Source organism: Macaca fascicularis, chromosome 9, assembly GCF_037993035.2.
Source record: "Macaca fascicularis isolate 582-1 chromosome 9, T2T-MFA8v1.1".
NCBI lineage: Eukaryota > Metazoa > Chordata > Mammalia > Primates > Cercopithecidae > Macaca > Macaca fascicularis.
Window position 1 is genome coordinate 116,059,908 of NC_088383.1, and position 16,895 is coordinate 116,076,802.

Sequence of the window (16,895 nt, forward strand, 5' to 3'; positions counted from 1 at the left end):
TGATGAAACATTAGTAAACATGAACCACCTTCTCATTAAGTTGTTGAAAAACATAGGGCAAGCAGGCCGGGTGCCATGGCTCACGCCTGTAATCCCAGCACTTTGGGAGGCCAAGGTGGCTGGATCACCTGAGGTCAGAAGTTCGAGACCAGCCTGACCAACATGGTGAAACCCCGTCTCTACTAAAATTACAGTTAGCTGGACATGGTGGTGCACACCTGTAATCCCAGCTACTCAGGAGGCTGAGGCAGGAGAATCGCTCAAACCTGGAAGGTGGAGGTTGCAGTGAGCCAAGATTGTGTCATTGCTCTCCAGCCGGGGCAAGACTGAAACTCCATCTCAATAAATAAATAAATAGGGCAAGCAAATCATGTAGTCATAGTTCTATGAGTGTCATGCATGTCCTCCAATGACTTGTGAGTGGAAACATTACATAAAATACGTTATAAATCAAGTTGAAGGTATCAGAGGCCTTTGATTTGAAATTGAGAAGTGTATTTTTTCTCTTATAAAACATATCTTTATGTCTTATGCTACATAGAAAACCCAGAATTATGCTAAAAAGCACTCTAAATGCCTTGAAGAAAAGAATGGAAAGAGGAAAGGAAATGAATGTCTACAGACTGTCACCTATGTTCAAGACAACACATGAAGTCTGTTCATGTATTATTATTTCACTTAAGCTTTTTTTTTGAAAGGGAGTCTCGCACTGTCACCAGGCTGGAGTGCAGTGGCACGATCTTGGCTCACTGCAACCTCTTACTCTCAGGTTCAGGCGATTCTCCTGCCTCAGCTTCCTGAGTAGCTGGGATTACAGGCATGCACCACCACACCCAGCTAATTTTTGTATTTTTAGAGACAGGGTTTCACCATGTTGGCCAGGATGGTCTCCATCTCCTGAAATTGTGATCCTCCTGCCTTGGTCTCCCAAAGTGCTGGGATTACAGGCGTGAGCCACCACGCCTCGACTCATTTAAGCTTTCACAACAACCCTATGGTTATTGGCAATCTTACAGAGGATGAATATGTGACACAGAGTGCCCCTTTCCCCAAGGGTTCAGTCATTAAGCATAAGACACAGGACCCAATCCTTGTCTATCTCTTCATAAATCTAGTAAGCGCCTTCCATATGCTTGTGTTCTAGTGGTGATCATGATGTAACAATTTAAAGAATCAACCTCATATCAGGTAATAGTCATGTCTAAAATGAATTTTGAAACAATACTGTGTTTTAGCAGTTTGATTATGATATGGCTAAATGTGAGTTCCTTTACATCTATCTTAAATGCGTAAATTTTTAAAAAACAAATTTGGAACTTTTAACATATACATGATATATACATACATATAGCATGTATATTCATACATGTATAACCTATATATACACATACATATGCAGAGCAAATATATATACAAACACACATGTAAAAATACATGCTAAAAATCTCCAAATTTGGTTTTAAAAACTTACATATTTAAGAAGCTCAACAAACCCAAAGTAGGCTAGATATAAAGGAAACCATACTTAGCCATATCATAATCAAACTGCTAAAAAAAAGTATTCATTATTTCCATAATTTATTTTGGACAAGACTGTTACCTAATATGAAGTTGATTCTTAAGAATATATATACAACGGTGTGTGTGTGTGCGCGCGCGTGTGTGTGTATGTGTGTGTGTAACTTTTTTATACCCCATCTCTCTTTCCTCTCTGGTACTCTATGTACACAGATTGTAAATTGCTTGATATTTTCTCAAAGGTACTAAAGCTCTGGTTGTTTATTTTTTGAGACTTATTCTTTCTCTTTGTTCCTCAGATTGGATAATTTCTATTCATCTATCTTCAAGTTTAATGACCTTTCCTTACACAGTCTCCACTCTGCAAATTCAATACATCTTTTCATTTTAGATAGTATGTTTTCACTTCTGGAATTTTTATTTTGCTTTTTTCATGATAGTTGCCACTTCTCTTCTGTGACCCCCGTCTGTTCTCTCAATCTTTTTCTTTAAGCCCTTAAACATATTTGCAATAGTTGCTTTAAGTCTTTGTTGTTAGCTCTAACAACTGGGATATCTTCAGGTTGGTTTCTCTCGGTTGCTTTTTTCCTTGACAATGGGTAACATTTTCCACTTTCTCTGTATGACTAGTAATTTCTGATTGTTCATCGAACCTTATGGTTGATGTTGCAGGAACCGGATCTTATCTTCTTCTGAAGAATTTTTTTCACTCCTAATAGGCTTTTAAAAAATTACTGGCTGATAAACTGGAACATGTAGAGGCTTAGCTTTACATTTTCTTTGGATGAGACTCTTTGGATTTTCACTTAGGTTTCTGGAAAATTCCTTTATTCTGGTACATAGTCTTTATTGGTAAGGTGTGTTTTCATGAAAGGTTCAGCTACTTACTAAGCTCCTTGAAGATGGCAGAATTCAAACTCCAAAGTCTGTTTCCCCCACAGACACCAGAAACTGAAATCCTTTCTCAGTTCTTTCAGTCTTAACAGCAGTTTCTATTTGCTCCTTGGAATTCAGGAATCAGCAAGTATTTGACACAGATTTTGGGACTCTAACTTCCGTGGCTTCTTCATTCTTGGAACTTCTCCACAATCTCTAGCTACTCTGGAAGCCCCAAGTTCTACCCACGGACACCTTGTGTGCAGCACTCTCTTCTTGGCACATAGCCAGCCAATGCCTTATGGACTGGGCGGTGTCCTCAGGGAATAAACTGTATAAACATAGCTCCCGCCTACTGAGGTTGTCCTCTTTCATGGGTTAAAACCCATTCACAGTTTCTGTCTGTTGTTGATCCCTCTCCAGTGCCCTCAAACATTTTTTCTTCTTCTTCCTCAGAATTTATAATTATTATCTGCAGAAAACCTAGTAATAAGCTGTTCCACCATCACTCTGGGGCTCCTTCTTAAAATAACAACCCCGTCTTTTTCAAGTGCTGTCTACTTTCTTAACCCTATTTTAAATAAGATAATAATTGTTATTATATTACAAAATCACTTGTTCACTTATGTTCTACGAAGATTTTTATTTTCTTTTCTGAATTTATCCAAGGCGAATTCCCTCAGGGCCAACTTTAACAAAAAGTGATAAAAACAGAAATATACTGATCCTGTTATAGTAAAGGCCATTTCACCAGACTCATCTTCCTCTCTCTCACTATATTACAGAAGAATATGGGAAGCTATCAATCTGCCATTTCTTTCCATGCCCTGTGACTTTTCTGTATTGTGTCCAATTAAGCCATCAACAGAGGTAGGGGGAAAGGCAGACGTTGATCTCTAGCTCACCTGCCAACTTTGGACAGCACCTTTATTCTATAAATTAAGAGTCATACCATACTTACTTTCACCCAGGGAACAAAGGAATGTAGCCACTTACTTCCAAGTTCTAAAATGGTGGTGCTTTAAAATTGTTATTTTTTTCAGATGCATAACCAGAGCAAGGGCAGCATTCATATCTCAGCTGATAAGAAGGCTGGTAGATGAAAAATATATTATCTCTGACTACCACTGGCTAAGGTAAGACTGCTTAACATTAGTTGGAATTAGAGGTTTGAGAATTACACCAGTCTGTCAGTTGGACATCTTAGCATCTGAAAAAAATCTACGTCCTTCTGGAGAGAATCCCTTATCTAGGAAGCTACTGGGTCAAAAAGTGAGTAAATAATCTTACTTTTTTTTTTTTTTTTTTTTTTTTTTTAGAATTCTGCAAGAAGGTCACCTTTTAAGGCTAATGTGGGACAGCTCCTAGAAATCTTTTGACTGCCTCTGCAGAATTATACACTTGCAGGATGCCTGGGAATTGGTAGACTAGGAAAAATGCATTAATATTTAACACTCATATAGCACTATAAATGGTTGCAATGCTCTACAATAAATAAAAAATCAGGTCTCAAAATGTGCCTTTTTAACACAATTGTAACACTGAAATATCTTCAGAATTTGTAATAACCTCCCAGGAGAAATAGCCAGAAGTCCCATCACTTAAAACTAGAATATACTAAGCAAAGTGGTGAAGAATATTCTATAAAGTAGAATCTCATACTGATGAGACAAGGATCAAACGTCCCTAGGAGGGGCTTTTTTCCTCTAATGTAAATGGTGTTAGAATACTGCAAGTGCCTGCCGGGCACGGTGGCTTACGCCTGTAATCCCAGCACTTTGGGAGGCTGAGGCAGGTGGATCACAAGGTCAGGAGTTTGAGACCAGCTTGACCAACATAGTGAAACCCTGCCTCTGCTAAAGTACACACACACACAAAAAAAATTCAGCTGGTCGTGGTGGCAGGCACCTGTAATCTCAGCTACTCAGGAGGCTGAGGCAGGAGAATCGCTTGAACCTGGGAGGCAGAAGATGCAGTGAGCTGAGATTGTGCCACCACACTCCTGCCTGGACATCAGTGCAAGACTCCATCTGGGGAAAGGAAAAAAAAAGAATACTGCAAGTGCCTTCCCTAAAATTTCCTTAGAGGCTATCTATATCCCTTGGCAGTACCCTGATTCTGCCAGGTCCACTAACAGCAGTAACCTTGATGTATGGGAACTTAACTCTGACTCCTTTTCTCTACTACCCATCTTCAAGCATGATCTGTTCCTTGTTTCCATTCAGCAGGGCACTTTTGACATTTTAAGGCCCACTCAGAATGTAATTTTCCCAGGAGTCTTTTTACTTTCTAATCCTCATCCTCTCCCCCTTCTTGCATAGGGCTTTCTGGTTGTAGCAAGAGGCACTGTGCCCCTTCATTTATATAACCGTTCCAAAGCAAAACTTCTCTTTATATACTCATGTTTTCTCTTTTTTTTTTTTTTTTTTCTTGAAACGGAGTCTTGCTCTGTCGCCCAGGCTGGAGTGCAGTGGCGCCATCTCGGCTCACTGCAAGCTCCGCCTCCTGGGTTCACGCCATTCTTCTGCCTCAGCCTCCCAAGTGGCTGGGAATACAGGGGCCCACCACCACGCCCAGCTAATTTTTTGTATTTTTAGTAGAGACAGGGTTTCACCATGTTGGCCAGGCTGGTCTCGAACTCCTGACCTCAAGTGATCTGCCTGCCTCAGCCTCCCAAAGTGCTGGGATTACAGGCGTGAGCCACCACACCCAGCCAAGTTTTTCTTTCTTCAGAATGAATGCTGCTCCTTTTGTCATGATGTATGATAGTACAAATTACAAGGGCAAATGGCGACCAAACATTAGTAATTAAGAATGACAGGACTTAAGGAGATCAGAGAAAATGTAGACCTTCATCTACTATTTTCCATTTCTACCTGCATCTCATTTATTTAGTTAATGCATACGGTCTACTTCTGAAAAATTGTGAGTACACTGTTAAATAGACAAAAACCACCAATTAAAATAAAATCTCATTAAAAGAGGTTGTAACTTAAGAAACTGTATAAACACTTCTTTTAATTGAGGCACAGTATCCTTTTGCAAAATGAATAATGACTTAAAATTTGTGCTTTTCACAGTTAGGACAGTGGCTAAAATAATCTTGCTTAAAGGGACTCTCATGCCTAGCCATTGGTTACTGGAGCTCAGTTCTTCTACATCATGTTGAAAAGAAAGCTGCCACTTTTTTGCCTGTTCAGTATTCCATGAGACTAACTAATCTGACTTATGCTTATGTTCACCCATTTGTCAAATACCAGGTACAGCATAGCACTTTATGTTCCATTGCCTTTGACTTACATTTTATATTTGACATGGAAGGCCCTCGGGATACAGGAGAGTTTCCCATCCACACCAATGCCTGTTCGCCACGTGTTCTAGCAGCCAGAGTGTTATTTCAGCTTTCATGTTTTCTGGTTGCAGAAATCAAATGGCTCAGTAATTCTCCCCACAGTGACATGTTTCACAAGCTGGACAGGAAGATGACACCCACATCCTGGCCTTTCTATTCCTCAAATAAATGAAACTAAAACATACAACAATGAGAACACTTCTAGTTGGATTTAACTGGTGATCTGGGCTGAGATGTTTGAAAGTGCACAGATCTAAATTATAGTGGGCAATTCTTACTTGAAAATTGATTTTCTCTGAACAGATCTTCTCCACGTGAGTCCTCTACTTGTGCCTGTCAGTTTCACTGACAAAAGTAGTTATGCCTTTTGAAATGGAGTCAACAGAACCAAGAATAGGTAAATCCATGATTTTTGGCTTTGAATATCACTAATAATTATCTATTTTTGATTTAAAAAGTATTACTCCTGGAGCAGAGCTGGATTTTAACTCCTAGGTACATTACAAAAATCACTAGAAGGGGGAAAGGGAAAAGAATAGGGAGAAAGAGAGTAAAAAGACAGATAGGGAAAGAGGAAAGACAAGAAGAGGGAGGACGAAGCTGAAGTTGTATAAAGTCATTTTTGCATTTTTCTTTTGTAGCTTCATTTTAAAACTATGTAAACGTCTCATTAATTTCTACATTTAGAATCTGATTCTGAGAGTAAAAGTAAATTACTCTTTTGGGTCTTTTTTATCTCCACTTCCACCTGTGACAGATCTGAAAAAGATGAAATGTTTCATGCAATTAAACTTTGCATGTTATAATGTGACTCATTGTGAATATTGCTTCAAAATCTTAGCAGTGAAGAGAGATATAGAAAATAAAAAGGTGAAGACTGAGCAATCAACACAGGATCACAGTGGACAGGCTGTTGGATGCTTGTGTGTATTTACTTCTCGGTACACACCACTCTCAAGCAGTGTTTGGCATGAGTTTAAAAGCACAGGCATGGACAAAGGAGCCCCTGACTTCTGTATATTCATCCCAATAGTCGCAGTGCTCAGACTTCCTCTCCTAGTCATGATAATGGGGAATTGGAGTGGTCTTCTGGATAAGCTCAAGCCAGGAAAATAGAGGCTGATTTTGGACTTAAAAGCAATAGATCATGATAGAGTACAAAAATACCATACATTTACTAAAATTTTTCCCAAGATGGACAACCTATAGGTAGTTCCTAATGATCTGTATTGCAGACCTATTGCAGACCACCCTTTTCTAGTCGACTCTAAAATCCAGCTAATTCCTTTTCTTTTCTTTTAGGAGATGGAGTCTTGCTCTGTTGCCTAACATACTGGAGTGCAGTGGCACAATCACAGCTCACTGCAGCCTTGAACTTCTGGGCGCCAGTGTTCCTCCCACCTAAACTTCCCTAGTAGCTGAGACTATAGGTGTACACCACCACGCCTGGCTAATTAAAAAAAAAAAAAGAAAAAAAAATGTAGAGATGGGATCTTGCTATGATGGCCAGGTTGGTCTGGAACTCTTGACTTCAAGCAATCCTCCATCTCAGCTTCTCAAAGTGCTGGCATTACAGGTATGCACCACTGCACCAGGTCTAGCTAATTTCTTTTTTTCTTTTTTTTTTGAGACAAAGTCTCACTGTGTTGCCAGGCTGAAGTGCAGTGGCGTGATCTAGGCTCACTGCAACTTCCGCCTCCCTGGTTCAAGCAATTCTCCTGCCTCAACCTCCCGAGTAGCTAGGATTACAGGCATAAGTCACCACGTACAGCTAATTTTTGTATTTTTAGTAGAGATGGGGTTTCACCATGTTGGCCAGGATGGTCTCGATCTCCTGAGCTCATGACCTGCCCACCTCAGCCTCCCAAAGTGCTGGGATTACAGGCATGAGTCACTGCGCCCAGCTGGGCCTAGCTTATTTCTTACAGGGCTTTCATGTCAGGTTTAGATACTGTATCTTGAGCCAACATTCTAAGCACCTCTTTAGATGCCCAAGTAGGGCTGGAAACCCTACCCATACATGTCTTTTCAGGAAACCTTTGTGCATGGTCCCTGACAGTAGACTCCTCACTTGCTTCAGTTTGTGACATCAGCTTTACACAAAGCTGCACTGGTGGTTTTTATTACATCTCAGTGCAAACTATACTCACACTTGAATACTACTCTCAAAGCAGCCGTTACTTTTCTCAGTCCCGTTTTACAGGTGAGAAAATTGAGGCGCACAGAGATAAATGACTTAACTCTCAAGGACACAAAAGAAATGATAGAGGCTAACCTCTGAATTAGAATTTTTGACTTCTAGAGGAGTATGCAGGAATTTCTTTTTAAAAAGATATTTTCTTAAAGTTAAAAACTGGGCCGGGTGTGGTGGCTCACGCCTGTAATCCCAGCACTTTGGGAGTCTGAGGCAGGTGGATCACGAGGTCGGGAGATCGACCCCATCCTGGCTAACATGGTGAAACCCTGTCTCTACTAAAAATACAAAAAAAAAAATTAGCCGGGCATGGTGGCAGGTGCCTGTAGTCCCAGCTACTCGGGAGGCTGAGGAAGGAGAATGGCATGAACCCGGGAGGCGGAGCTTGCAGCGAGCCGAGATTGCACCACTGCACTCCAGCCTGGGTGACAGAGTGAGACTCTGTCTTAAAAAAAAAAAAAAAAAAAAAAAAAGCTAAGAACTGGATAGTACTTTATTCATTCTATAACAAGTATTAGCTCAAATCTGGCACAGTATCATGACCCAATGTTCACAGTTGAAACTGTTAACACTTTGTTTGAATGTACATATAAGGAAAAAAAAATACTCCTTTAAAAGTTGAAAAGCAACTAAGTAAATTTTATTTTTCCAAGGTTGTAACATAAAGAAGGGAAATTTTCATATGTAGAAGGGAAAATGAGGCCAGGAGCGGTAGTTCACGCCTGTAATCCCAACACTTTGGGAGGCTGAGGTGGGGGGATTGATTGAACTCAGGAGTTTGAGATCAGCCTGGACAACACGGTGAAACCCCATCTCTACCAAAAGTGGCAAAAATTAGCCAGGCAATGTGGCACATGCCTGTAGCCCCAGTTACGTGGGAGGATCACTTGAGCCTGGGAGGTGGAGACTGCAGTGAGCCAAGATTGTGCCACTGCACTCCAGCCTGGGTGACAGAGCAGGACCTCATCTCAAAAAAAAAAAAAAAAAAAAAAAAGAGAGAGAGAGAAAATGAGAAGCAAATTCGTAATTCATAGTCTTAGTGAAAACGATAAACCCACTTTGCTATTAATACAAGCCCATTAAAACTAATTAGATCTAGTCCCAAGGACTTTCAGGAAACCTGTATGATACTGAAATTCTCCTACCTACAAAATTGATTTTTGGGGGGTCAGCTCTTTATGTAAAATGACTACAGCATGACAAAAATCTGTCTGGAATATGCTGAATGTCTTAAAAATTAAGAGTCAAAGAAAGTAATATAATCAGGTATCTGTTTCTCTACCAGTATATGTTACTATTCAGTATGTAATTCAGTGCTAAGTAATCTGGGAATTAAAAAAATAGGATTATACCATAGAAGTATCAAATAAGGATGGCACAGATACAGTTATAGCAATTGACCCATATTTCAGCCAACAGACAGTTTGGAAAAGGACTCTGAAACCATTTTTTTTTCTTGAAAATGCTATCAATGTAAATGGCAATTTTGATTTTAGCAGCTGATTAAAACTATTTCAGACAGAAGTATATGCCACTGAGCTGTTTTTGCCCTGAAGTAAAAGTAATGGTTCAGATTCAATTTACATTTTGCTGGCAAACGTGCTATTTAGCATTACTTGAAAGTGAAAATACTGGTGAAGGTTTAACAACTCAGGATATAACATTCTGAAATGGTGCTGAATATTTTTGAAGAGAAGGAGAAGATGAAGAGGCAATAACTCATTGACAGCAAACTGGCTTAAGAGCTGACATTTCCTAGAGGCAGGCACCAAAATGTATTTTGCCCTTGCTGTCCACCCTTTCTGCATAGAAAGCAAAGTGAATCTATCCGTTTCTCTCATAAAAGTTAAATGGAGGCCGGGCGCGGTGGCTCAAGCCTGTAATCCCAGCACTTTGGGAGGCCGAGACGGGCGGATCACGAGGTCAGGAGATCGAGACCATCCTGGCTAACACAGTGAAACCCCGTCTCTACTAAAATACAAAAAAAAACTAGCCGGGCGAGGTGGCGGGCTCCTGTAGTCCCAGCTACTCGGGAGGCTGAGGCAGGAGAATGGCGTGAACCCGGGAGGCGGAGCTTGCAGTGAGCTGAGATCCGGCCACTGCACTCCAGCCTGGGCGACAGAGCGAGACTCCGTCTCAAAAAAAAAAAAAAAAAAAAAAAAAAAAGTTAAATGGAAACCTTCTCAACAGAATGACTATTAGCAATAACTGGAAGAAGGAAAATAAAACACATATAGGACAGTGGACATTAGCAGTTAAAAAGTAAGAACAGCCGGCTGGGCGTGGTGGCTCACACCTGTAATCCCAGCACTTTGGGAGGCCAAGGTGGGCGGATCACGAGGTCAGGAGATTGAGACCATCCTGGCCAACATGGTGAAACCCTGTCTCTACTAAAAAAAAAAAATACAAAAAATTAGCTGGGAGTGATGGCAGGTGCCTGTAGTCCCAGCTACTGGGGAGGCTGAGGCAGGAGAATGGCGTGAACCCGGGAGGCGGAGCTTGCAGTGAGCCGCGATGGCGCCACTGCACTCCAGCCTGGGCGACAGAGCAAGGCTCCGTCTCAAAAAAAAAAAAAAAAAAAAGTAAGAACAGGGTAACAGAGAATAGAAGAACAGCCTTAGAAATGAGTTTGAATCAAAAGGTACTGCATCTGTCTGTACGGGCAGGAAAACCAACAGGATTTGTTCAGCAGGTTGTATTGCTTTGTTTTTTCTGCTATGCTCTGGCATGGATTATCAAAGTGAAGCTACTACCAGGTTATCCTACAAGTTGGGAAGGTATGGGGAAAAAAAAAGTACGGTGTGGGTGTGGAATTTCGCCTTCACTTCACTGGATGAGATATATGTTCATAAATGGTATCTGAAGTGTTGCTTTTCTAACACATCAAATTGTTCTTTTCTTCCTTCCTAAGTTAGGGCTACATAGGAAGTTGAGCACTGATATTGCTCAAAAAATATTAGTCATGGTAGAAACAGTAAGCAATTGCAGCAGCAGTGGTAGTGACAGTAACAGCAACAATAATACAATGCTAAGCGATAATTTTCAAAAAAAGGCAAAATCATGATTTTCATACATGCATAAAAAGGATATGGGTTGAAGATTTTACTCTACTTATAACAAGGGAACCTGGCAAATGTTATGACCAGTCAAAGGAGAAGTTCAAAAAGCACCACTTTTTACAGATTAAAAGAACGTAGAAATGAGGCCAGGTACGGTGGCTCATGCCTGTAATCCCAGCACTTTGGGAGGCCGAAGTGGGTAGATCATGACCACTCTGTGATCGTGTTCAAGTTCAAGACCAGCCTGGCCAAGATGGTGAAACCCTGTCTCTACTAAAAATACAAAAATTTGTTGGATGTGGTGGCCTGTAATCCCAACTACTGGAAAGGCTGAGGCAGAGAACTGCTCGAACCAGGGAGGCTGCAGTGAGCCAAGATTGCGCCACTACACTCCAGCCTGGGCGACAGAGCAAAACACTGTATCAAAAACAAACAAACAAACAAACAAACAAACAACAAAAAAAACAGAATGTAGAATTGAATGCACAAATGCTGGCAAAACTACTTGGGGTCAGGGGAGTCAACTGAGCCTCTATACAACAGAACAGAATTTGCTTGTCTATAGCTAACAATTTTGCACTGCTATCATTCATCTACAATTTAAATAATTATAAAATAGCTTTCATAGAATCAGATAACTACCAGAAGGGTATACTAAAGACAAAATGCGTATTTTTCTGCCGAGGCACATTTTTCTCCCTATACCAGTGAATTATTTGAGCTCAACCTTGGCCACTAGGATCCTTAGAAATCAGTTACAACCCCACATGAAAGTCACATGCACAAGTTCTCTCAGACATTATCCTGACCACCGCTTGCCTTTCGCTGTACGAAAAAAATCAGAAGCATATTGTTTTTAGCCCTACAATTTTCCCATTTGCAAATGAGGCATCCCAGTGAAACCACAGCAGGCATGAAAAGTGCTGATCGTTCTGGATGATATGACCAGAGTGTGTCGCCTGCATAATGTGATTAGTGCTGGTACTCTTTGGAAGGATGAGAAAGCCCAATTTGTAAGGGACTTAAACTCAATGTTTCCAATACTCAGGAAACCTTGCTTAGTGCCTATCTTGCAGTTATAAAGTAATATCCATGTTTTTTCTAAAAATGAAAGGAAATATGTTTAAAATCACAAGAGAAACATATGGGACTCAATTTCCATTGCTATTTTTTTCTTGGATTTTCTTTTCATTTAGGGAAAAGGAAAGAGGTAGGAGGAATGCATAACATTCTCTTTTACATCCTTTTTTTTTTTTTCTCTCTTTATAAAGCTGCACCAGATTAGCCTGTTCCTTTAAGCCCTTACATATAGCACTGCCATTGCAAGGCAGGTAGCACATTAAACTATTCTCTGATATTCTTTCTCCTGGTAATTTTAACTCCCCTGAAGGCAAGAACTATCCATTACTTACCTTTAGACTCAGCACCTTGTCCGGCCCACAGTGGGTGTCTTATAAATAGCTGATGAACTTCGCCTGTCCCCTGAGCCACTCACTCCGTGCCTGCCCTCACCTCTGCGTCTCTGCTCTATCCCTGACTGTCACTGCCTCCGAACTTACAACTCATTTTTCCACGCTTGCAGCTTTGATATGCTTCTAACACTTCACTGCTGCCACAGATTCTGTTATTTTGACCAACTGCTTTTCTCTTTGACTACATCTAGACTATACTAAATGACTTATGCTGCCACAGAATAATTCTCCCCAACTCAGCCCCAGTAAAATACTGCCCAATTCATCTCATCTCTAAGCATGTTACACTCATCCACACAGAAGTCATGTTCCAAGTCATCTGTAGGAAAACTACAAACAAGAGAAGACAGAGAGCTTCCTTTACTTAGGAAACCTGCCAAAGTGGCATCATAAATGAGAGAAATATATATTCCTCTACTAATGGCTTTTCTGAAATAAACATGTTTATACAGACACGGTGGTTTAAAGGGTAAGAGTATAACCTCGCCATTTTGCAGAACAACAACTACAAAAAAAGACAGTAAATCAATTCAAAACCATGCTTCTCCTTGGTGAACCAACTCTCTCCCACATACTAAGCAGCATTCTTTCTCCGCTGTCTCCCAAGCTCCTTCTCCACTACCTCCCAGGAACCGCCCTCTCAAATGGCCACTTCCCCTGGTGGGAAGTGCATGGGTCGGGAGGGGAAAGAGGAAAGACTTTGCATTCGTGACCATATATTCTGGTTGCCTCTCAGATTCAGCAGATATGTTCACTGTCTACTTCTAATTAAGAAGACCTCAGTTAAACGCAACAGATGAGTAGCCTTGCAAATAGAAGAACAGACGCTTAATGTACAAAGCCTCTTTATGTGAATGTCAGGCCTCATAATTTCATCAACATATCCTAATACATACATTCACATGTTTATATCCGCTGCTTTTACATAATTCGTTGGCCTCTTATTTAAAAGTGACTGAGCTAAGGCTAGTGTGGAACTATTCATGCAAAACAATAGCTACAAGAATAAGCTCAGCTTCTGAAAGTCCATGCCTTTGCAGTGTCAAAGGAACAGCACTCATAAAGCTGGCTTGGTTACCTGAACTACTGGGGTCATTCACGACGGCCTTTCTTGTCATCAGGATTCCCAACCTCTGATTTCTTTCATGTTTTTAAATAATTAAGAAACACGTTTTGTTTTTGCAAGGAGACCTGGGTAGGGGTGGGATAATGGAGCAAATGGCACAATTTCATCTCACACTCCTTTTATTCTTAAAGGTGCACTTTAATATGACAGCCAGTCTTAAACTATTTTAAAGATAACTTGACCTGGAACAAAAATAAGCTGTATTAGATACTTTCAGATATACAGTTAATGCGAAACCACTATTATCTTTTTTTACATTGAGAAGGGCAGAATGCTATCCCCTTTCATTTCTCCAGTAAATCAAACTGAATTATTCATCAGCACGAAATGTTTCCAATCCACCCCCTACAACATACACACACCATTACCTCATTTTAAATAACTGGTGGTTTTATCTCTTCTAAAAATAACCTCTCTGATACACTGAGCTCCAAAAGTTTAGGACTTTGCAAAGATTAATTTCTGTGGTCAGTAAAGCTAACAGTCTCTAGAGTAGAATCAGACTGCAAAGACAATAAAGGAGCAATTAAGAAGTATGTCCTTGTATTATTTTTGAGTTCTCCCATTTGTTGCTGACTATAGAAGTTTGGTGCTGAATAATTCTTGGAATCTGAGGTTGGTTAGAGGTGACTCTAAGTAAATTCTTCAGAAATAAGCAGTAAGAAAACGTCTAAAGTACCACATTTTGTAAAATGAAGACAGGTCCTAAAATGCTTTTCCAAGAGCCTGCATTAAAATTTAGATTTACATAATTCGGGTTTAACGGAAAAAAAAAAAAAAAAAAAAACAGGTAATGCCCAGCACTTCTAACCACTAAACACACACACACACACACACACACACACACACACACACACACACACAATCATACACACACATAAACTGGCAAATATGCACACACACACCACTGCCACCACCAAACATACATACACACACAGACACGCACACACACAAATAGGCAAACATCATTAGTCTTCTCTAAGATCAGATCTCTGGGCACTGAAGTCTGTATTTCACGTGGAATTCCATTTTCCGTCTTCTACTCTGACAATTTTGCATCTGCTGTGTCCTGTTTCATTAACAGGAGCTCATCAGAGCCACATCAAAAAGTGAAGATGCATGGTTTCTATTACCATTTATAGCACCATTTGTTTCATTTAAGAAAATGTACTTAGTCCCTGGCCTTAAATTACACAGAAGAAACAGGATTCTGGAGTTCAGGGTACATATTTATTCTCTCATCTCTTCACTTTGTCAGAGAAATCACTTTGAGTTGACTTACAAGACAAACTGTTTCCATTTGCACCAGCAGAAGCTTGGCTCTGGCAAACAATAATTTAGCTTCAGGGACTTCTGAGCCATTCTTGTTTCCAAATCAGGCACTAGCCTCCAGATTATACCTCCTTAATTCAGGCTTTACAAATTCAGCCAAGGGCTGAGCTCAAATTTACTTCCTCATGATGAAAATGGGATTTCTCAAGTGTAACAGCATAGGGGGAAATTTTATTATCTTAACTGATACCAAAATTCTTCTTAAGAGTAACATTGGATTTGGTTGAAAATATACCTAGATCATGGTTTGTTATTTGGAAAAAAAAAAAAAAAAAATCTCAGCAGATGTCAGCTGGACCAGGCATCACAGGAGACAAAGTATGGGGTTTCTAGGGGCAAGCTAGAAAGAAGCAGGTGAGGAGGGAAGCAGAGAAGGGGAGAAAGGGGAAAAGCCACTTATGACAGGGCAGAAAACTGTACTCCCAGTGACACCACAGCACCCTCTTCCCATCAGCAATTAAGTCTGCAGAATTAACAATGATTTGAAATAAGTTTTAAAAATGTTGTTATTGTAAAAAACAGAGAAAAGTTTGTACCTTCTTGTGTGCAATGCACACCCAGCAGTTGATGTCAAAGTGGTCCTGAGAACATGTTCCCATCTTTCCCCCACAAACCAACTGAAATGTTGGGAAGATCTTTAGGTATAAGAGTCCATTTGGCTGGGCGCAATGACTCATGCCCGTAATCCTAGCACTTTGGGAGTCTGAGGCGGGTGCATCACGAGGTCAAGAGTTTGAGATCATCCTGGCCAACATGGTGAAACCCCGTCTCTACTAAAAGACACACACACATTATGCAGGCATGGTGGCGGGCGCCTGTAGTCCCAGCTACTCAGGAGGCTGAGGCAGGGGAATCGCTTGAACCTGGGAGGCGGAGGTTGCAGTGAGCCAAGATTGTGCTAATGCACTCCAGCCTGGCAACAGAGCGAGACTCCATCTCAAAAAAAATAGTCAATTTTACCTCAAACCTGAATTTCTGTATGCTTCAAGCTAACACCTGGCTTACACAAAATAAAGGTTTCAATTAGTTTGTACAGGCAAGAAGACTGAACAAATACATACAAGATAATAAGTTATATTCATATATCTAAGATACTCTTCAACACATGGGCTCAAATACATATAATATGATGCCAAGTATGAAGTGTGAGACTAGGGGTGAGGGGAAGGGGCAATGCCAGTTGAGGGAAGGGTAGGAAAGGAAGATATCAGTGATTATTTTGAGAGAATATTAGAAGATGGATGTTATTTGTAGAAGCCACAATAGTGGGAGATGGAATAGAGATCATGTTATTAAGAGTTTTTTTGTACAAATTCCTTGACATCTTGCCACATTGGATTGAAAGATAATAAAAATGTTTTCCTAATGACTACCCATCTAGTCTCTGGAGTGACTAGCCCAAGTCTTGAACACAGGAGATCCTTAATGTTTAACTGAATCCCAAAATGAAGCTCAGCATAAAAACAGGCAGAGAGGCAGGAAGGGGCAGAGTGTAGACAAGGCATTTTTAAACATGTAGTTTGCCTGGAATTTAAGATGTGTGACGGGGAATGTTGCAAAGGAAATATGGTTATGTTGGGCTGGTGCCAGATGTAAAGGTCTCTAAAATGAAACGTCATTACCTCTTTAGGCAGTGGGGAGCGCAATGGGAGGACTCTTGGCCAGGGAAATGTAAGATGAGGCACATTTCAGACCAATTACTTCAACATCACATACAGAACAGAGGGGGGTCAAATTTGCTGATGTAGAAGCCTGGTAGAAGCCTTTTTAGTAATCTACTTATAAGCAAAGACATTGGGGTTCAATCTGGAATAGGAGTAATAGGAAGGAAAGAAGTAGGACATTGTAAGAGATGGAAATAAACAATTTATTTATTTTATTTTTATTTTTTTGAGATGGAGGCTCCCTCTGTCGCCCAGCCTGGAGTGCAGCGGTATGATTTTAGCTCACTGCAACCTCCGTCTCC

The 16,895-nt window shown here is 40.5% G+C and overlaps 1 protein-coding gene and 1 long non-coding RNA gene across 9 annotated transcripts in view; one reads left to right on the forward strand and one right to left on the reverse strand.

Moving 5' to 3' along the window:
- Positions 1-16,895, reverse strand: part of SORCS1 (sortilin related VPS10 domain containing receptor 1) — a 591,779-nt gene that overhangs the window by 411,120 nt on the left and 163,764 nt on the right. The window lies entirely within an intron of this gene.
- LOC135965186 (uncharacterized) lies at positions 2,551-4,749 on the forward strand. Its single transcript, XR_010578089.2, has 2 exons — positions 2,551-3,530; positions 3,714-4,749. It is a non-coding gene; the product is annotated as an uncharacterized lncRNA (long non-coding RNA).